This window comes from Musca vetustissima, unplaced genomic scaffold, assembly GCF_032173495.1.
Source record: "Musca vetustissima isolate MV318-11 ecotype Yass unplaced genomic scaffold, APGP_CSIRO_Mvet_v1 utg2114, whole genome shotgun sequence".
In the NCBI taxonomy this organism is placed as follows: Eukaryota; Metazoa; Arthropoda; class Insecta; order Diptera; family Muscidae; genus Musca; species Musca vetustissima.
This window is the reverse complement of record NW_026879326.1, coordinates 33,616-57,723: the sequence shown is the minus strand read 5'-3', so window position 1 is coordinate 57,723 and position 24,108 is coordinate 33,616. Positions and strand designations below refer to the sequence as shown.

Genomic DNA, 24,108 nt, shown 5'->3' with positions numbered 1-24,108 from the left:
GCCCGAAGGTTTATAAATGAGTCGCCAAGAGCAGTACAAGGAATCATCGATCGTCATTACGTAGACGATTACGTCGACTGTTTCCAGACTGAAGGTGAGGCAGTTGATGTGGTACGTGATGTCATAAAAATTCACAAAGAGGGTGGATTTAATCTCCGCAACATCAAATCTAATTCCCTTGTTTTACAACGTATGTTTGGCAACCCTATTTCTGATGAAATTGATGGCAACTCCATTTTTGATGATGGAATGGAACGGGTACTCGGTATTCATTGGCTGCCAAAATCAGATGTTTTTTGTTTTGAATTAAAATTGCACAAAGTGGATGAAAAAATATTGAAGTTGCAAAAAGTGCCAACGAAACGCGAAATGTTGTCTTTAAATATGTCCGTATTCGATCCATTCGGGTGTCTTGGTGATTTCATGGTGACGTCGAAGATAATTATGCAAAATGTGTGGAAAAGTTGTATAAAGTGGGACGAGGAGTTGCCGGCCGCGATTTATAGCCGCTGGATGACCTGGCTGGAGGAATTGCCTAAATTAAAGGATTTCAAAGTTCCGAGGTGTTACAGTGATTGATTTTTTAATGGTATAGTAGATTTGCATGTGTTTGTGGATGCCAGTGAAGATGCAATGGCTGCTGTGGCATACTGGCGTATAGTAACAAATTGTGGTGTAAGTGTTGTGTTCGTTATGGGCAAGACGAGCTGTGCCCCAGCAAGATACCATACTATACCTAAGCATGAGTTACAAGCAGCAGTAATTGGAGTGCGAATGAAGGAAAAAATTTTGGAAAATCATTTGAAGAATATTAATAACATTTATTTTTGGTCAGATTCCTCAACAGTGATAAGTTGGATCCGTTCAGAACACCGTACATACAAACAATATGTGGCAAATAGAGTGTAGGAGATTCTGGAAAGCAGTCGTATGGAGCAGTGGCGGTGGTGTCCAGGAGCGGATAACCCAGCTGACGAAGGGACCCGTGCTAAAGGACCCAAGAAGTACCAGCCAGAAGGACGTTGGAAAAATGGGCCAGAATTCCTGAGAAAAGAAGTATTGGCCGGACGAGGGACAAATTGGAACCTGTGTGGATCACAGCAAAACAGAGCTAAGAAACAAATACAAAGTTTTGGTGGCTTGCCAGGTATGTTTTTGTATTCCAGATATTAATAGATTTTCAAAATATCGTAGGCTGAAACGGGCAATGGCGTGGACATTCCGATTCTTTGAAAATATGAAGAGAAAATCAGTGGTGTCGGCTGATTTGACGGTGGAAGAAGAAGCACGGGCAGAAATGTATCTCTGTCGCTGCGTACAGCAAGAAGTATATGGGGATGAAATTCTTGACATACAGAGAACTGGATCAGTGTCTGCCAACAGCTCCATAAAGTCTTTAAATTCACAAATTGGAAGTGATGGTTTGCTTCGGGTATCTGGAAGAATAGAAAATGCTGCTTTTTTGTCCCTGGATACCAGACGACCAATAATTCTACACAAAGGTCATCGCTTTACACTTTGCTGGTGGAATTTTACCATTCTCGTTTTTGTCACATAAATGTTGCCACTACAATGAGCGAAATTCGTTTGAGATTTTGGATTCCGTCACTTCGTCAACTTCTAAGAAGCGTTCAGTCCCGATGCCTTGTCTGCAAGATTCGTAGAGCCAAACCAATTCAACCGCAAATGGCCCCGTTATCCTTGGAACGTGTCACACCTTATGTCAGAGCCTTTACCTACACAGGACTTGACTATTTTGGTCCTGTAACAGTGTCAATCCGGAGACAACGCGAAAAGAGGTGGGTGGCACTGTTTACATGCCCTTCAGTTCGCGCTGTCCACTTGGAAATTGCAACAGACCTGTCGAGTGATTCCTGCCTAATGTGTATTCGGAACTTCATCAATCGAAGAGGCGTCCCAGAGGTGATAAGAAGCGACAATGGGACGAATTTCGTTGGCATAGCAAAGGAGCTTCAAGGTATAACCAATTTTTTAGACACTAATTCCGTTTCTTCTGGTCTGACAGCTCTTGGAATAAAATGGGTCTACAATACGCCAGTGAATCCCAGCGAAGGCGGAGTATGGGAGCGTCTTGTCCAATCTGTTAAGAAGGCTCTTTACATCATGCTAAAGGAGCAAGCCCCAAAACTGGAGACTTTACAAGCATTCCTGATTGAAGCGGAGAATATGGTCAACAGCAGGCCACTTACACATTTGCCAGTTACTCCAGAAGACCCAGATCCATTGACTCCAAACCACTTTCTGCTAGGATGTACCAATTCAACCCAGACTCCAGCACCGTTTGAGCCTAGACTGATGTGTTTAAGGAAGCAGTGGCGCGTCACCCAAAATTTGAAGAATGGCATGTGGCATCAGTGGCTTCGGGAATATCTTCCAGAATTAACTCGAAGAACAAAATGGTGTCTTCCTTCTCGGTCGTTGGATGTTGGTTGCCTTGTGTTTGTTTGTGATCCAGAGATGGCTCGGAGTCAATGGAGACGAGGACGAGTCATCGAAGTATTCAGGGGCAAAGACGGAGTGGCACGATCAGCCAAGGTGAGAACGAGTGCCGGTGTATACCACAGACCTGTGTCCAAACTTGCCATTTTGGACGTGGAAGCGGCTGGAGACGGAGTTGGTGAAGCCTCCCCCTCTGGGTCAGTTCACGGGGGTGGGGATGTTGGAGATGGTAACCCTGCAATTACCAAAGCTAAAAAAGTGTAGCCAAATTTGAAATACCACTGTCATAAATGGCCGAAATATCCCAAGCGAAGAGGGAGACGAAACTAAATTTAAGCCAACATCTTCATTTTGTTTATTTTTGTTGTTTTGCTTAATGCCACCTTTTATATAAATAGGCCCTTCTGGCCATTGTTTATTCCCTTTTTTGTTAGAACCCAAAAATAAGTAAGTCGTGTTAATTTTTATTGTTTTTAAATTAAATATTTTTATTTTTTTTGTAAACTTAATTTTTGTTAAATTTTTAATTCTTACAGAGAATAAACAACTACAACTAAACTCACTATTTGTAAACAAACAAACAAACCAAATAAACGCAGCTTTTTTATTTTGCAAATATTTTCACAATATAACAGTTTGATCAAACTGTCAAAAAACAAAAATATATTTGCTCGATATTTTCCAAAAAATTATGGAAGAGGAGCAGCTTCAATTATTGTATTGTACGAAGAAAATAAAGTTAAAAAAATAAGAAAAGGTCATGGGTTCGTGAATGAGTGCGTGATTGTGTATATTGTAAGGCCATCCAAGAATATTCTGTGGATTCTGTTCAAAATTTCCCTTCAACTCGTCGCTCGGAAAGTGGTTATAGTAGTGATATTGATCGTGGTGGTGGAGCAACAGCAGCAACAAGCACTATTTTCCAATATGTTAATGAGTATTTGGGATGTTTGATATTGAAAATGTCGGCCAATTTTTTTACGGTAGCCCCCATATAGCGGTATCCCAAATTTAAGGCTTTTCTTATTTTTTAACTAATCAGTGTGGAAAAGTACCCTGTGCAAAGTTTTATCGCTATCGGAGAAATATTTAATGCCTTTTGTGCATCATTTACATAAAATCGGTGGAAACTGTATCACTCAAGACTCAATTCAGTATGCTATGCCAAATTTCGTGCAAATCCAAAGAAATATAGGGGCTTTAATGCACCATTTACACAAAATATGACGAAAATATGTGTGGGAGCTATGACTGAATCTGAACCGATTTCAACAAAAACTTAACACACGTCACCCCGGACGCTATACAAATTTTAGTTTCAATCTGATAATTATTCGCTTTGTTGTATGACAATTGTGTTGTATTTACGTCCTTTTGTTTCAGAAAATATCAAGTCAAAAGAACGTAACTGACATAAAATCTTAAAAATCTTTTGTTTTTGCAAAATAGTCAGGCTGAATCCCAGTTCGTTGTTTTTATAAAAAACAACTATTTATTAGTGGGGAAAAAACTAAGGGAACTGATGAGGATTAGTGGCCTGATCCGAAACTATAGTTTTCCCTGCCTTACCCCTCGGCAAACAATGCCATACATTCCCCACTAATAAACACTACCGAAGTTTTAAAAATTAAAAAAAAATTAAATAAATACGTCTCTACAGTGCGGTTAAACTAAAAAAAAAAAAATAAAATAAATAATTATACTAAGTTTTATTAATATATAAAAAAACAGTTTTTTGTGGTTTTGCACAATAGTAGTCATGTCTTATTCTAGATGCCAATCCCACGTGAATTTACTCGATCTTCGCCTTCGACTTATTCTAAGTGAATTTCACAGTGTTTTTTTCGCGTTCTCGCTTTCGCCTTATTCTAAATGAAGTTGGAAATCCGCTTTTGGAAAAAATTAGTTATTCTGGATTATACGGCGTGGGAGAATGAGATGACATATTGTGCGGAATTTTTGCTAATAAATTTAAAGGAAACTGACTACAAAAACATAAGTAATAAATATATTTATGAAAAAGACTAGCAGACCCGGCAAACGTTGTTTTGTCCTATCAGAATTGCATCAATCTAGGTTTTGTAAAAATTAACGAATTCATGAAAAATATATTTCAGAAACTTTTTACCATTTAATTTATGTCAAATTTCCGCAATAAAAAAATACGCATAATATTTTCCTCGCTACGGTAAACCTTTATTTACTGATACCCCGATATATTAAGTAATGTTTTGTTTTTCACAATAGTCAGGCTTAATCCCAGTTTATTGTTTTTATTAAAACAACTATTTATTAGTGGGGAATGTGTTAAGTAATAGTATTATGGTTAACTATTAAATTATGTCAGTATGTATTTCAGTTTATCAATTGGTGGAACTTATTCCACCAAACATAAGTAAGGATGGCGTAATTACTATTCATATTTTAATCACATACGATTCATAAGTCTTTGGAATCATCAAAATTGGTGCAGACGTTCTTGAGTTATGTTTTTCTTTTTTATGTTTTTCTCAAAATTTTCGTTGGTAAAACGCTTCCCACTGCAATTAAAAAGAACCGTAGGAAAATGTGAGTCAAATTGGTGCAGTCGTTATCAATGGAAACATTTTTCACATCATGAAAAATATATTTGAGGAACAATAAAAGCACATATAACTTAGACACCTAGAGCATCTAATGCCCAAATTGTACGTACAGGCACTATGGGGCGTGAGGAGTGTTTCTGTGTAGTTAGAAGTTCATCCGACAGATATTTAGTTTTTTTTTGTGTTTTTGCAACGCAATATTTAGTTTTTTTTTTATATATATAGTGTTTTATGCAACGAAACTTGTTTTTCCGTATTGTACGTACAGGCTACTGCACCGATTTTGACCAAGAGTTTAGCGATCACGAACATACACGGAATTTTTATATATATAGAGATAGAGAACAGATTATTATTATTATACTAGCAGACCCGGCAAACGTTGTTTTTCCGTATCAAATTTGCATCAATTTAAGTTTTTCCACCAAACATTTTTCAGGAGAAGGTCAAGTTTTGATCTAACTACTCTCACCTCAAAAGATTATTTAGTATGGATTGCGTAAATACTATTCCTATTTTAATCACATACGATTCGTAAATCCTTTGAGTAATTAAAAATGAGCCTACGGATGGTTCCCGTAGAAAACAACATCTTGGAACGTGGTCTTCCAAATTGGTGGACTTGCGCACAAGACCGACGCGCTTGGAAATCTTTTTTAAGCTCGGCTTATGGAACAACCGTTCTGTAACAAGCCAGCTAAGTAAGTAGGTAAGTAAGTAATTAAAATTTGTGCAGACGTTCTTGAGTTATGAAAGGTGTAAGTAATACAACATTCGATTACTTCAATCTCCGACCTTTTTATGTTTTTCTCACAAATTTCTTTGGCAAAACTCTTCCCACAGCAATCAAAAACAACCGTAGGTGTAGCATGCCACATTATTGCAGACCTGTATGTTTCAGATTAGGTTCTTGTAAATTGATTTAAATTAACAGTTTAACCATAAGGACATCTCATACATCATATATTACCATTTTCCTTTGTTCATTAGTAAATTCATCAATTTTTAGGCCTGGAAGTATCGCATTAGATAGCAGCATAAACAAGGTTTCTTCCCAGATTTTTTGTAGAAACTCGGCCATTTTGTCACCCATCACCTCAGTGCTAAGTTGAAATCTTAAGAAGTTTTTATAATAATACCTTTGAATCATATACGATTTTAATAGTGAATTTAAAACCACAAAAACCATTTTGTTTTCTGATTTAATCATCAGGTGAGTTTCACTCAATTTCTCAGTAAAGTTATTCAGAAATTTATTAGTGCTCAATTTTTTAGATAAGTGTCAAATTTCGGATTAAAACTCAGGCAAATTGATGAAACATTAACCATCCCATCGTATTCTTTTTTTTTTTCAATTATTACAACTGGTAATATGAGCCCTTTTAGTTTCTCTATAAATCTTTAAAGTCTGCTCTTATTTAGATCGATTGTCTGACTTAATTGAGCGCACCCTCCTTAGTTTTAGTTTCGTTGATTGACATATAGTATTAAGCGCTTCGTAATTAGTTTGATCTTATTCAAAGATTTTCTTTCACTTTGCTTAATAAGTCTATAGTCCTTCCAAGGTCTTAGGAGCTATGGCTACAAACAACACTGAAAACCCTAGTGTGAGTGGCGATTCTGGTGAATCGGTTATGTGCAATGCTTGCGTTAATCCCGTAACCACAAAGTCACACAATTACAAAACAGATTGTGGACATGTATTTCACAAAAGCTGTCTACTATCGTGCACCAAAACTAGACCATACTGCCCGGTTTGTAACGCAAGGGTCAGTTTAGAACCTCCCACTCCTAGTGCCTCCATTATCACGACTAGGTCGCAGAAAAGATTGACCACCCAAAAAGCAGGTAGTCAGGAAGTGCGAGAAACAGAACACGCATCTACAGTTGCCGATGGTTCTCTAAATACCGTCCCTTTAGCTTCGAATACTACAAACACGAATCCAAGTTCAGATATTAGGGAAATGGTAACAACAATGCTTGCTGCGAATCAAGCACAGATGATGGCTTCGCTAGGGAATGAGATTTCTCGCTTGGTACAGTCTAGTTTAGAAGCCAACTTATCAAGATAAACAGCAGGCAAATAGTGTCAAATAACGAAATCGGAAAACATGCTTGACGTGTGGTCACATTTGAGCAAATATTTTCACAATATAACAGTTTGATCAAACTGTCAAAAAACAAAAATATATTTGCTCGATATTTTCCAAGAAATTATGGAAGAGGAGCAGCTTCAATTATTGTATTGTACGAAGAAAATAAAGTTAAAAAAATAAGAAAAGGTCATGGGTTCGTGAATGAGTGCGTGCTTGTGTATATTGTAAGGCCATCCAAGAATATTCTGTGGATTCTGTTCAAAATTTCCCTTCAACTCGTCGCTCGTAAAGTGGGTATAGTAGTGATATTGATGATGGTGGTGGAACAACAGCAGCAACAAGCACTATTTTCCAATATGTTAATGAGTATTTTTCATGAGAATCTCTATCTCTATCTCTATATATATAAAAATTACGTGTATGTTCGTGATCGCTAAACTCAAAAACTACTGCACCGATTTTGACAAAATTGTATGTACAGACACTATGGGGCGTGAGGAGTGTTTCTGTGTATTTTGAAGTTCATCGCACAGATGGCGCAATATTTAGTTTTTTTTGTGTTTCTGCAACGTAACTCAAGAACTTCTGCACCGATTTTGACCAAATTGTATGTACAGGCTCCAAGGTGCGTAAGAAGTGTTTCTGTGTAGTTTGAAGTCCATCCAACAGACGACGCAGTATTTATTTATTTGTGTTTTTGCACCGTAACTCAAGAACCACTGCAATCGACGTTAAGTATTTCGACACCAATTCATACATAATCTGTCTTCGTGAAAAGCGCGTGGGAGTCAAACGAAAACAAATTATACAAATGATGTTAACAATGTATAGCAACTTATTAATTGAGAACGGCGGGACCGATTTGACTAAGAGTTTTTATGAAAAAAATTTTTTTGAGAAAAATACGCGAAAATCTTGAAAATCATATTTTGAAGAAACGGCTGTACCTTCAATTATGTGGGACATATACCATAAAGTACTATACCGACAACTTACAGTTACTACCTTACCCTACATGAAATACATAATTAAAGGCAATTTATAGTGTAATAGCAGACCCGGCAAACATTGTTTTGCCCTATTAGAATTGCATCAATTTAGCACCCAATCTAATCGGGCAAAACGCAAAGAAACTATATAGCGCGCCATCTGTGGGACAAACTTAAAATTAAATAGAAACGCTTCTCACGCCCGATAGAGCAAATACATAAAATTTGGTCAAAATCGGTGCAGTAGTTCTTGAGTTTCGTTGCAAAAACACAAAAAAACTAAATATTGCGCCATCTGTCGGATGAACTTCTAACTACACAGAAACACTCCTCACGCCCCATAGTGCCTGTACGTACAATTTGGGCATTAGATGCTCTAGGTGTCTAAGTTATATGTGCTTTTATTGTTCCTCAAATATATTTTTCATGATGTGAAAAATGTTTCCATTGATAACGACTGCACCAATTTGATTCACATTTTCCTACGATTGTTTTTAATTGCAGTGGGAAGAGTTTTACCAACGAAAATTTTGAGAAAAACATAAAAAAGAAAAACATAACTCAAGAACGCACAGTGTCACGACCGCGGCCAAAAATGGTCAAAACCAAGTACCACGGAGGACAAATTTTTTAAGGAGGATTGATAGAATACACTCCAATTAGAATACATATGAAATTTTATATCGATATGTTAAGTAGTTTTGTATCTACAAAGGTTCAAATCTGATAATTATTTGTAAACTGATTTTTACCATATTTTCGAAAAATGGGTGTGTTTTTCTGATGCTCAAATATTTGAATATTCAAATTAACGGTTATTATAAAAGTGTTTATTTTGGTTGCTGTGGATGTAAAAACTAGGATTCGCTTTAGTCTGTATGTATATAGATATCATATGGTGTATACAGTCGTCCACACTTGTAGTACTTAGTTCATCAAATTTTTAAAACAAATTTTGAAATTAGTGGAGCAGAAAAAAAAAGTTTAAAAAAGGTTAGCTCTAATTTTTTTATTTGAGTGGTGAAAATTGTGTTATTTAAGGAATAAAAAAAAAATTAGCTGCGATCCTGCGGTCCTAAGAGTTATTTAACTTTTTTGGTGACAACCTTATTAAAAAATATGGCATTTTCGTGAAATGGTTAGAAGCGAATGGTCAAATATGTTATGTATACAATTAAAAAAGTTATTGAGGGTCAAATAGGAAGGAGAAATCCGCTTTTGGAAAAAATTAATTATTCTGGATTATACGGCGTGGGAGAATGAGATGACATATTGTGCGGATTTTTTGCTAATAAATTTAAAGGAAACTGACTACAAAAACATAAGTAATAAATATATTTATGAAAAAGACTAGCAGACCCGGCAAACGTTGTTTTGCCCTATCAGAATTGCATCAATCTAGGTTTTGTAAAAATTAACGAATTCATGAAAAATATATTTCAGAAACTTTTTACCATTTAATTTATGTCAAATTTCCGCAATAAAAAATACGCATAATATTTTCCTCGCTACGGTAAACCTTTATTTACTGATACCCCGATATATTAAGTAATGTTTTGTTTTTCACAATAGTCAGGCTTAATCCCAGTTTATTGTTTTTATTAAAACAACTATTTATTAGTGGGGAATGTGTTAAATAATAGTATTATGGTTAACTATTAAATTATGTCAGTATGTATGGTATTTCAGTTTATCAATTGGTGGAACTTATTCCACCAAACATAAGTAAGGATGGCGTAATTACTATTCATATTTTAATCACATATGATTCATAAGTCTTTGGAATCATCAAAATTGGTGCAGACGTTCTTGAGTTATGTTTTTCTTTTTTATGTTTTTCTCAAAATTTTCGTTGGTAAAACTCTTCCCACTGCAATTAAAAAGAACCGTAGGAAAATGTGAGTCAAATTGGTGCAGTCGTTATCAATGGAAACATTTTTCACATCATGAAAAATATATTTGAGGAACAATAAAAGCACATATAACTTAGACACCTAGAGCATCTAATGCCCAAATTGTACGTACAGGCACTATGGGCCGTGAGGAGTGTTTCTATGTAGTTAGAAGTTCATCCGACAGATGGCGCAATATTTAGTTTTTTTTTGTGTTTTTGCAACGAAACTCAAGAACTACTGCACCGATTTTGACCAAGAGTTTAGCGATCACGAACATACACGGAATTTTTATATATATAGAGATAGAGAACAGATTATTATTATTATACTAGCAGACCCGGCAAACGTTGTTTTTCCGTATCAAATTTGCATCAATTTAAGTTTTTCCACCAAACATTTTTCAGGAGAAGGTCAAGTTTTGATCTAACTACTCTCACCTCAAAAGATTATTTAGTATGGATTGCGTAAATACTATTCCTATTTTAATCACATACGATTCGTAAATCCTTTGAGTAATTAAAAATGAGCCTACGGATGGTTCCCGTAGAAGGGGAAGGCCACGAATTAGATGGAAAGACCAAGTAGAAAACAACATCTTGGAACGTGGTCTTCCGAATTGGTGGACTTGCGCACAAGACCGACGCGCTTGGAAATCTTTTTTAAGCTCGGCTTATGGAACAACCGTTCTGTAACAAGCCAGCTAAGTAAGTAGGTAAGTAAGTAATTAAAATTTGTGCAGACGTTCTCGAGTTATGAAAGGTGTAAGTAATACAACATTCGATTACTTCAATCTCCGACCTTTTTATGTTTTTCTCACAAATTTCTTTGGCAAAACTCTTCCCACAGCAATCAAAAACAACCGTAGGTGTAGCATGCCACATTATTGCAGACCTGTATGTTTCAGATTAGGTTCTTGTAAATTGATTTAAATTAACAGTTTAACCATAAGGACATCTCATACATCATATATTACCATTTTCCTTTGTTCATTAGTAAATTCATCAATTTTTAGGCCTGGAAGTATCGCATTAGATAGCAGCATAAACAAGGTTTCTTCCCAGATTTTTTGTAGAAACTCGGCCATTTTGTCACCCATCACCTCAGTGCTAAGTTGAAATCTTAAGAAGTTTTTATAATAATACCTTTGAATCATATACGATTTTAATAGTGAATTTAAAACCACAAAAACCATTTTGTTTTCTGATTTAATCATCAGGTGAGTTTCACTCAATTTCTCAGTAAAGTTATTCAGAAATTTATTAGTGCTCAATTTTTTAGATAAGTGTCAAATTTCGGATTAAAACTCAGGCAAATTGATGAAACATTAACCATCCCATCGTATTCTTTTTTTTCAATTATTACAACTGGTAATATGAGCCCTTTTAGTTTCTCTATAAATCTTTAAAGTCTGCTCTTATTTAGATCGATTGTCTGACTTAATTGAGCGCACCCTCCTTAGTTTTAGTTTCGTTGATTGACATATAGTATTAAGCGCTTCGTAATTAGTTTGATCTTATTCAAAGATTTTCTTTCACTTTGCTTAATAAGTCTATAGTCCTTCCAAGGTCTTAGGAGCTATGGCTACAAACAACACTGAAAACCCTAGTGTGAGTGGCGATTCTGGTGAATCGGTTATGTGCAATGCTTGCGTTAATCCCGTAACCACAAAGTCACACATTTACAAAACAGATTGTGGACATGTATTTCACAAAAGCTGTCTACTATCGTGCACCAAAACTAGACCATACTGCCCGGTTTGTAACGCAAGGGTCAGTTTAGAACCTCCCACTCCTAGTGCCTCCATTATCACGACTAGGTCGCAGAAAAGATTGACCACCCAAAAAGCAGGTAGTCAGGAAGTGCGAGAAACAGAACACGCATCTACAGTTGCCGATGGTTCTCTAAATACCGTCCCTTTAGCTTCGAATACTACAAACACGAATCCAAGTTCAGATATTAGGGAAATGGTAACAACAATGCTTGCTGCGAATCAAGCACAGATGATGGCTTCGCTAGGGAATGAGATTTCTCGCTTGGTACAGTCTAGTTTAGAAGCCAACTTATCAAGATAAACAGCAGGCAAATAGTGTCAAATAACGAAATCGGAAAACATGCTTGACGTGTGGTCACATTTGAGCAAATATTTTCACAATATAACAGTTTGATCAAACTGTCAAAAAACAAAAATATATTTGCTCGATATTTTCCAAGAAATTATGGAAGAGGAGCAGCTTCAATTATTGTATTGTACGAAGAAAATAAAGTTAAAAAAATAAGAAAAGGTCATGGGTTCGTGAATGAGTGCGTGCTTGTGTATATTGTAAGGCCATCCAAGAATATTCTGTGGATTCTGTTCAAAATTTCCCTTCAACTCGTTGCTCGTAAAGTGGTTATAGTAGTGATATTGATGATGGTGGTGGAGCAACAGCAGCAACAAGCACTATTTTCCAATATGTTAATGAGTATTTTTCATGAGAATCTCTATCTCTATATATATAAAAATTACGTGTATGTTCGTGATCGCTAAACTCAAAAACTACTGCACCGATTTTGACAAAATTGTATGTACAGACACTATGGGGCGTGAGGAGTGTTTCTGTGTATTTTGAAGTTCATCGGACAGATGGCGCAATATTTAGTTTTTTTTTGTGTTTCTGCAACGTAACTCAAGAACTTCTGCACCGATTTTGACCAAATTGTATGTACAGGCTCCAAGGTGCGTAAGAAGTGTTTCTGTGTAGTTTGAAGTCCATCCAACAGACGACGCAGTATTTATTTATTTGTGTTTTTGCACCGTAACTCAAGAACCACTGCAATCGACGTTAAGTATTTCGACACCAATTCATACATAATCTGTCTTCGTGAAAAGCGCGTGGGAGTCAAACGAAAACAAATTATACAAATGATGTTAACAATGTATAGCAACTTATTAATTGAGAACGGCGGGACCGATTTGACTAAGAGTTTTAATGAAAAAACATTTTTTTGAGAAAAATACGCGAAAATCTTGAAAATCATATTTTGAAGAAACGGCTGTACCTTCAATTATGTGGGACATATACCATAAAGTACTATACCGACAACTTACAGTTACTACCTTACCCTACATGAAATACATAATTAAAGGCAATTTATAGTGTAATAGCAGACCCGGCAAACATTGTTTTGCCCTATTAGAATTGCATCAATTTAGCACCCAATCTAATCGGGCAAAACGCAAAGAAACTATATAGCGCGCCATCTGTGGGACGAACTTAAAATTAAATAGAAACGCTTCTCACGCCCGATAGAGCAAATACATAAAATTTGGTCAAAATCGGTGCAGTAGTTCTTGAGTTTCGTTGCAAAAACACAAAAAAACTAAATATTGCGCCATCTGTCGGATGAACTTCTAACTACACAGAAACACTCCTCACGCCCCATAGTGCCTGTACGTACAATTTGGGCATTAGATGCTCTAGGTGTCTAAGTTATATGTGCTTTTATTGTTCCTCAAATATATTTTTCATGATGTTAAAAATGTTTCCATTGATAACGACTGCACCAATTTGATTCACATTTTCTTACGATTGTTTTTAATTGCAGTGGGAAGAGTTTTACCAACGAAAATTTTGAGAAAAACATAAAAAAGAAAAACATAACTCAAGAACGCACAGTGTCACGACCGCGGCCAAAAATGGTCAAAACCAAGTACCACGGAGGACAAATTTTTTAAGGAGGATTGATAGAATACACTCCAATTAGAATACATATGAAATTTTATATCGATATGTTAAGTAGTTTTGTATCTACAAAGGTTCAAATCTGATAATTATTTGTAAACTGATTTTTACCATATTTTCGAAAAATGGGTGTGTTTTTCTGATGCTCAAATATTTGAATATTCAAATTAACGGTTATTATAAAAGTGTTTATTTTGGTTGCTGTGGATGTAAAAACTAGGATTCGCTTTAGTTTGTATGTATATAGATATCATATGGTGTATACAGTCGTCCACACTTGTAGTACTTAGTTCATCAAATTTTTAAAACAAATTTTGAAATTAGTGGAGCAGAAAAAAAAACGTTTAAAAAAGGTTAGCTCTAATTTTTTTATTTGAGTGGTGAAAATTGTGTTATTTAAGGAATAAAAAAAATTAGCTGCGATCCTGCGGTCCTAAGAGTTATTTAACTTTTTTGGTGACAACCTTATTAAAAAATATGGCATTTTCGTGAAATGGTTAGAAGCGAATGGTCAAATATGTTATGTATACAATTAAATAAGTTATTGAGGGTCAAATAGGAAGGAGAATATGTATTCAGAACATAGAAATAATACAATATTTTACATAAAATTTGCAATTAAGTGGTAAAAACGTTATTCGAAGCGAAGATATGGGAGAATTGAGCGACTTTCACAAGATGCTAACAAGTCATGCCAACAAATAATTAGTAGCAGCCCGAACTTTTGTTAAAACCGAGTTAAATAAGGATATTTAGAATTTTATATCCGAGTTTGTAATATCCTTAAACAGCCATAAAGTACAGGCCCGAGATTATAACGTGGATAATACTAAATCGTACATTTGGGAAGACAATATTTTATATATATATATATACTAGCAGACCCGGCAAACGTTGTTTTGCCCTATCAGAATTGCATCAATCTAGGTTTTGTAAAAATTAACGAATTCATGAAAAATATATTTCAGAAACTTTTTACCAATTGTTAGTGGGGAATGTGTTAAGTAATATTATTATTATTGTTAACTATTAAATTATGTCAGTATGTATGGTATTTCAGTTTATCAATTGGTGGAACTTATTCCACCAAACATAAGTAAGGATGGCGTAATTACTATTCATATTTTGATCACATACGATTCATAAGTCTTTGGAGTCATCAAAATTGGTGCAGACGTTCCACTATGTCGCGAGTTCATATAAACAGCGGCCAAAAATAGAAGGAGTTATCGTAAGTCAATGAAATTTGGTACATGTGCTTATTATTGGCCTAAAGAGCAACTGACAAAAAATTTGATAGATCGGACCGAGATTTCTTATACCTCCCATACAATGGGTCTTGAGAATGTCAAACTTTTTGGCCTATAAAATCTTTAATATTCAAACAAATTCAATGAAAATTGGCAATTTACATTTAAGTTGGCCTCTAAACCAACTGACCAAAAACTGGGTAGATCGAACCATGATTTGATATACCTCCCATACAAAGGGTCTTGAAAATTTTACTATTTTGGGCTATATAATCTTTAAGATTCAACCAAATTCAATGAAAATTTACAATTTACATTACCTTATGCCTATAAAGCAATGGACCAAAAACTGGGTAGATTGGGCCAAGATTTGATATACCTCCCATACGAAGGGTCTTGAAAATCCGCTTTTTGGACCTATAAATTTTTTATATTCATCCAAATTGCAGGAACATTTTCATGTCTTCTTTCAAATTACATCAAATTTGGGCGAAGAAAGTAATAGGTGCTGTAATTTAGTTGTTGGCCCATATTTCAGGTACCTACCATACCAAAAGTCCCTAAAAATTTAACTTTCTGTACTATAAAATCGTTATATGCAGCTAAATTAAGTATAGTAGTTTTATTTTTGTTGTTTTAGTTACTAATAAATTACTTTTTATCATTCACAAAATTTTGAAAACACATATCAGAGCTATATTTATATATATATATATATATAAAATATTGTCTTCCCAAATGTACGATTTAGTATTATCCACGTTATAATCTCGGGCCTGTACTTTATGGCTGTTTAAGGATATTACAAGGTCGGATATAAAATTCTAAATATCCTTATTTAACTCGGTTTTAACAAAAGTTCGGGCTGCTACTAATTATTTGTTGGCATGACTTGTTAGCATCTTGTGAAAGTCGCTCAATTCTCCCATATCTTCGCTTCGAATAACGTTTTTACCACTTAATTGCAAATTTTATGTAAAATATTGTATTATTTCTATGTTCTGAATACATATTCTCCTTCCTATTTGACCCTCAATAACTTATTTAATTGTATACATAACATATTTGACCATTCGCTTCTAACCATTTCACGAAAATGCCATATTTTTTTAATAAGGTTGTCACCAAAAAAGTTAAATAACTCTTAGGACCGCAGGATCGCAGCTAATTTTTTTTTTTATTCCTTAAATAACACAATTTTCACCACTCAAATAAAAAAATTAGAGCTAACCTTTTTTAAACTTTTTTTTTTCTGCTCCACTAATTTCAAAATTTGTTTTAAAAATTTGATGAACTAAGTACTACAAGTGTGGACGACTGTATACACCATATGATATCTATATACATACAAACTAAAGCGAATCCTAGTTTTTACATCCACAGCAACCAAAATAAACACTTTTATAATAACCGTTAATTTGAATATTCAAATATTTGAGCATCAGAAAAACACACCCATTTTTCGAAAATATGGTAAAAATCAGTTTACAAATAATTATCAGATTTGAACCTTTGTAGATACAAAACTACTTAACATATCGATATAAAATTTCATATGTATTCTAATTGGAGTGTATTCTATCAATCCTCCTTAAAAAATTTGTCCTCCGTGGTACTTGGTTTTGACCATTTTTGGCCGCGGTCGTGACACTGTGCGTTCTTGAGTTATGTTTTTCTTTTTTATGTTTTTCTCAAAATTTTCGTTGGTAAAACTCTTCCCACTGCAATTAAAAACAATCGTAAGAAAATGTGAATCAAATTGGTGCAGTCGTTATCAATGGAAACATTTTTAACATCATGAAAAATATATTTGAGGAACAATAAAAGCACATATAACTTAGACACCTAGAGCATCTAATGCCCAAATTGTACGTACAGGCACTATGGGGCGTGAGGAGTGTTTCTGTGTAGTTAGAAGTTCATCCGACAGATGGCGCAATATTTAGTTTTTTTGTGTTTTTGCAACGAAACTCAAGAACTACTGCACCGATTTTGACCAAATTTTATGTATTTGCTCTATCGGGCGTGAGAAGCGTTTCTATTTAATTTTAAGTTTGTCCCACAGATGGCGCGCTATATAGTTTCTTTGCGTTTTGCCCGATTAGATTGGGTGCTAAATTGATGCAATTCTAATAGGGCAAAACAATGTTTGCCGGGTCTGCTATTACACTATAAATTGCCTTTAATTATGTATTTCATGTAGGGTAAGGTAGTAACTGTAAGTTGTCGGTATAGTACTTTATGGTATATGTCCCACATAATTGAAGGTACAGCCGTTTCTTCAAAATATGATTTTCAAGATTTTCGCGTATTTTTCTCAAAAAAATGTTTTTTCATAAAAACTCTTAGTCAAATCGGTCCCGCCGTTCTCAATTAATAAGTTGCTATACATTGTTAACATCATTTGTATAATTTGTTTTCGTTTGACTCCCACGCGCTTTTCACGAAGACAGATTATGTATGAATTGGTGTCGAAATACTTAACGTCGATTGCAGTGGTTCTTGAGTTACGGTGCAAAAACACAAATAAATAAATACTGCGTCGTCTGTTGGATGGACTTCAAACTACACAGAAACACTTCTTACGCACCTTGGAGCCTGTACATACAATTTGGTCAAAATCGGTGCAGAAGTTCTTGAGTTACGTTGCAGAAACACAAAAAAAAAACTAAATATTGCGCCATCTGTCCGATGAACTTCAAAATACACAGAAACACTCCTCACGCCCCATAGTGTCTGTACATACAATTTTGTCAAAATCGGTGCAGTAGTTTTTGAGTTTAGCGATCACGAACATACACGTAATTTTTATATATATAGAGATATAAATATATCTCTGATATGTGTTTTGAAAATTTTGTGAATGATAAAAAGTAATTTATTAGTAACTAAAACAACAAAAATAAAACTACTATACTTAATTTAGCTGCATATAACGATTTTATAGTACAGAAAGTTAAATTTTTAGGGACTTTTGGTATGGTAGGTACCTGAAATATGGGCCAACAACTAAATTACAGCACCTATTACTTTCTTCGCCCAAATTTGATGTAATTTGGAAGTAGACATGAAAATGTTCCTGCAATTTGGATGAATATAAAAAATTTATAGGTCCAAAAAGCGGATTTTCAAGACCCTTCGTATGGGAGGTATATCAAATCTTGGCCCAATCTACCCAGTTTTTGGTCCATTGCTTTATAGGCATAAGGTAATGTAAATTGTAAATTTTCATTGAATTTGGTTGAATATTAAAGATTATATAGCCCAAAATAGTAAAATTTTCAAGACCCTTTGTATGGGAGGTATATCAAATCATGGTTCGATCTACCCAGTTTTTGGTCAGTTGGTTTAGAGGCCAACTTAAATGTAAATTGCCAATTTTCATTGAATTTGTTTGAATATTAAAGATTTTATAGGCCAAAAAGTTTGACATTCTCAAGACCCATTGTATGGGAGGTATAAGAAATCTCGGTCCGATCTATCAAATTTTTTGTCAGTTGCTCTTTAGGCCAATAATAAGCACATGTACCAAATTTCATTGACTTACGATAACTCCTTCTATTTTTGGCCGCTGTTTATATGAACTCGCGACATAGTGGAACGTCTGCACCAATTTTGATGACTCCAAAGACTTATGAATCGTATGTGATCAAAATATGAATAGTAATTACGCCATCCTTACTTATGTTTGGTGGAATAAGTTCCACCAATTGATAAACTGAAATACCAAACATACTGACATAATTTAATAGTTAACCATAATAATATTACTTAACACATTCCCCACTAACAATTGGTAAAAAGTTTCTGAAATATATTTTTCATGAATTCGTTAATTTTTACAAAACCTAGATTGATGCAATTCTGATAGGGCAAAACAACGTTTGCCGGGTCTGCTAGTACAATATAAATAGAAATGGAGATGAATTTTATAAAAAATATAAAAAAATATATATATTTATTATTTATTTGTCATATACTTTCTAAAAATTGTAATTATAATTGTTTGTAATGACGCCGGAAAAGCACTTTATGTAAAGCATCTATATCAATCTCTAGGGGTGTCTTATTTGATGAGTGCGAACTTGAAGTTCTTATTGCAAGTGCTGCGGGTTTATTTGAGGCTCTGGGATTAACCAAAAGACACTTCATTGGTTGACCATCTAATTGACGATTGTGAAAAGTATCTACAGCCTTCTCGGCATGAGTCAATGTCTTATAAATAATTTCAGCTACACCAGACCGAACAATTCGCGAATCATACAATTCACCAATATATTCGAATAGTTCCTTAATATCCGATTGTGTTACACTGGGATGTAAATGACTAAAAAATATACGATAGCCTGATGACGACGATGATGATGACAATGATTTGGACAGACCACCATATGATGACGATGAACCATTAGGTGGTGATGGTGGTGTCAGGGGATTTTAAAAAATACCCATGGGAGCATGTGGATCTGGGGCACGTTCTAAACGTGAACGCATCTCATACGATATATGTGAGGAGTGTTAACTTGGACAACGTCGTTGGTCGGGATCGGGGCTAGGCTTTTACTGGTGGTGGTGGCAATTCAGGGGATATACGACGTTCATTATTAGGAACTTCATAAACATCGAATGGATCGTAGTATATTCCTCCTCTTCCATTTTCTCCATATTATCATAATCAACATAGCCACGGGGTATTTCCAATACCTCATTACGGCGCAATGATGCTGAGGACAATGATGCCAGCATTGCGGGTCTTCAAACCACCAGCATTGGCTGCAAGTTTACCACCAACATCACCGCCACCCAATCGACTGTATTTAAAACTGCTAGCCTTATATGGTGCCTTCGACACGATCAAATCCTGTTTCTGTGACAACTTCTTGCGTATATCACCATTGTTACGGGTTATTTCAATTAATTTATCTCTGGCATCACAAATTTTCTGTATGATTTTCATACGATTTTTCTGTATGATTTTCATACGAGCAGCCTCTTTGAATGCCGGCCTATTTAATGTTTTCCTCAATGGTGGTTTCTTCACAGCCAATCGTTAGGATGGGGCCACAGCAATTTTCTTGCTCTTTATTATATCATCTAGGCTCATATCCATCTTGAATGGTTTCTATTTCTATGGAATAGGAGTTTTTGTGTTTGAATATAATGGAAAATTGAGTTTTAAGGTTGAGGTTGTGAGGTAATAATAAATACACGCTAACAACAAGGTATGCATCAGCTGTTATTTTCCTTTGTTTGCTCTTACACAATTAGTGTAAGGGCAAATAATAGTTTGCCCAAAAATAAGGCAAATGTTTGCTAGTCGGCGTTCACATTGTGGGCAAGTCACTCAAAATTTTATTTGCTGTCAAATAATATTGTTTGCCTAAAATCAGCTGTTTTTGTGTTTGCAATTGAAAATATTTTGTGGTCAGATTATGGCAAAGAAATATTTGACACTTTTCGTCAAGTATTTGCCTAGTGTGACCTTACCTTTAATATCAATAATGGAGCGACTCCTCAGTCCAATCATGGACCCCCACATATTCATCGTACATCAACCAATCAAATGCCAACTCTGCCCGACCTTGAACAGCAGACTCTTAAGCTAAGGTCACAATACGCAAATATTTGACTCAAATGTCTATTTTCCCCAAAAAAATTTCAAATTTGTACACTCTTGATTTTGTGTTCACATTACACTCAAATATTTGACACATTTGGTTTGCTCAAACAGTGAGCAAATAGTGTCAAATAATCAAATGGGAAAACACGTGTGGTCACATTGGAAAATATATTTGCACCATGAAACAGTTTGATCAAACTGTCAAAAAGCATAAATTTATTTGCCAGCAAATATTAAGAGAAATTATGGCCAACTTTGATTATTTTTCAAATCCTGTATATTTTATAAGTTATTAATAAGTTATAATATGCAATTATTCTACCCTCACGGAATCAGCTTATATATTAAATCGGATGTAACGTATATATGGAGGCTGTAGCTAGATCTTGCCAGGATTTGAATTATGAATGAAACAATTTGCGATTAAGTTCAGCCGTTCCGAACATTTTAATAACCTCCAACAAATTAAATCCCCTTTGGAAATAAAATTCGGATTGTACCTTTATGTGGAGAATATGTCAAAACTCCATGTTTGTCTAGACCATATGTCGAGATTTGAAAATTGTATGTGACGAGATAATTTACCATCTGAAAACCTGAAATACAAAATAAAGGATTTTACTTAATACGGCCACATCGCTTGAAAATATGTTTAAAGCCTACAACAGTCATTATATCGCAGCTACATATATACAAATGTTGACCTATGTTGAACATTGCGAGGCGATGGCTTCCCCAAAAAGAATTCGAAATGCCAATATTAAGCTTATTCGGTTTGAAAACGCACCTAGGGCCTGAAATTATGTTTTTCACTAATAAAAATGCCATATTTGATTGGATAAAGTGTCAAAAATGGTTTGTTTTCAAACAAAATGACGAAATTCCAACAATATAAATGCCAACACAATGAATTCATCAGCTGTTATTTTCCATTGTTTGCCCGTACAAAAATATTGTAAGGGCAAATAAATGTTTGCCCAAAAATAAGGCAAATATTTGCTAGTCGGCGTTCACACGCAAAATTTTGTTTACTGTCAAATAATTTTGTTTGCCCAAAATCAGCTGTTTTTGTGTTTGCCATTGAAAATATTTTGTGGTCAGATTATAGCAAAGAAATATTTGACACTTTTCGTCAAATATTTGCCTAGTGTGACCTTACCTTCAGAGACATTTTTGGAATTCAATCGAACAACCTTAACAATAACAGAAGGACTTCCAGTAGTGGTCACAACCAACCTACAACTGCACTACACTTTGAAAATTCTGGATCCTCATGGTCCTCGGACCCCACCCTGATAAGGTTCTTCAAATTATTTCCAACTGGAAAATCAAATTTAACGGTGGGAATTGTGGTTTAACCCCAGAAAATTTTATTTATCGAGTCGAAGCTCTCACTTCGCAGACTCTCCAGGGTAATTTCGACATTCTTTGTAGTAATATCAGTGCTTTATTCGACGGTAAAGCGAACGACTGGTATTGGCGCTACCACCGATCCGTACCAGCCATCACCTGGACAAATCTTGGTCAGGCTTTAAGAACCCAGTCATTCGATACGTTCTACGACTCGATAGTGGATTTGACCGATAGACTAAGCGAACCAATTTCCAACAGAACCTTAGTAGATATATTGCGTATGAATCTCTTACCCGAGATTCAACATGAGATCTTGAATATTGAAATCAATTCGATACAAGAACTTCGCCATACTTGTAGAAAACGCGAGTTTTTTATGCAGGACGTTCGGCGACGTCATGGATTGTCTTATTCCAAAAATATACAATTTTCCAAACGTATAGCTGAGGTGGATGTAGACAGTGATATTGGCCCCTGCCCTACCTCCTTTGATAGGTCTGAAGAAGAAGTTTCAGCTTTAGCTCTCATGTGTTGGAATTGTAGTAAATCTGGCCATCGGTATCAAGATTGCTTGGCTGAAAGGACAGTGTTTTGTTATGGTTGTGGTGCCCCTAATATCTACATAACAAATTGTCTTAAATGTCAGCAAAAAAACTCGAAGATGGTTGCACTGATGAGTGCACCAAAGCCGATGAGAATAAACATTCGATAGTGGGATTTGTGGATACCACTATTTCTTTTAGGGGTGTGGAAAAGCCCATAACTATGTTTATAGTTCCTAATTTGAATAGGGAACTATTTCTAGGAATTGATTTTTGGCTCATTTTTAACTTAATTCTCCCCGATCTTAGTCTAGCAAAAACATCGTTGATGCAACATTCTCTGTCTGAATTAGAGATTCAGTTACCTCTATCTGTGACCCAAAAATAACGTTTGGACAATACAATTTCTCTGTTTCCATCTTTTGCTGAGAAAGGTCTTGGAAGAACAAACATTTTGTTCCATACCATAAATACTGGAACCGCCATTCCCATAAAACAAAGGCACTTCCCTGTATCGACAGCAATAGAGAAACTCATATACGAAGAATTAGATAGAATGTTAGCCCTTGGAGTTATCGAGGAGTCTAATAGTGCATGGTCATCGTGGGTGGTACTTCACCGTAAACCAGGCAAGAACCGACTCTGCTTGGATAGTAGAAAGCTGAACGCAGTCACTATTGGCGATGCCTATCCAATGCCCCATATTGAAGGAATCCTTAGCCGACTCCCTAAAGCAGAGTTTATAACCACCCTTGATCTTAAGAGAGAAGACAGCATTTTCCGTTCCTGGGCGTCCACTTTACCATTTTACAGTCATGCCATTTGGGCTCTGTAATGCCCCCCAAACCATGTCAAGGTTAATGGATAAAGTTATTACGACGCTCAGGACGGAAGTGTTTGTATACCTTGACGATCTCTTGATTATATCTTATTCGTTTGATCGCCATCTTGAGGTTCTGGGCTATGTTGCTAGGAGGATTAGATAATCTGGATTAACGATTAATATAGGCAAGAGTCACTTCTGCGTTCCAGAGGTGAAATATCTGGGCCATGTTGTTGGAAAAGGTGTTCTAAGAACAGACCCTGACAAGGTTTCGGCAATCACCTATTTTCCGGTTCCCCGTTTAATAAAACAGGTACAGAGATTTTTAGGAATGACTGGGTGGTACCGAAAATTTATCTGATTTACTCCAAGGTAAGCGTAAGTTTATCTGGACTGATGAAGCAAACCAATCGTTTGAAGTTTTAAAGTCCAAACTGAGTAGTGCCCCTGTTTTACATAGCCCCGACTTTTCGCAACCGTTTTATCTACATTGCGATGCCAGTAAAACAGGAATAGGAAGCGTATTGGTCCAAAAGAATGTGGAGGGTGAAGAAGTTCCTATCGCATTTATGTCGAAGAAACTGAACAAAGCCCAACGCTACTATACAGTGACCGAACAAGAATGCTTAGCAGCAATTCTAAGCATCAAAAAGTTCAGAGCATATGTCGAGGGACAACAGTTTACTGTAATAACGGATCATGCGTCATTAAAGTGGCTGATGTCTCAGACAGACCTGAGTATCCGGCTACCTCGGTGGGCCTTAAAACTTCAA

General features: G+C 35.5%; 1 pseudogene; it reads right to left on the bottom strand.

Annotated features, from left to right (window-relative positions):
- Positions 1 to 18,993: 18,993 nt before the first annotated feature.
- On the bottom strand, positions 18,994 to 20,118 carry LOC133324145 (polymerase delta-interacting protein 3-like; annotated as a pseudogene).
- Between the last annotated feature and the right edge of the window lie 3,990 nt (positions 20,119 to 24,108).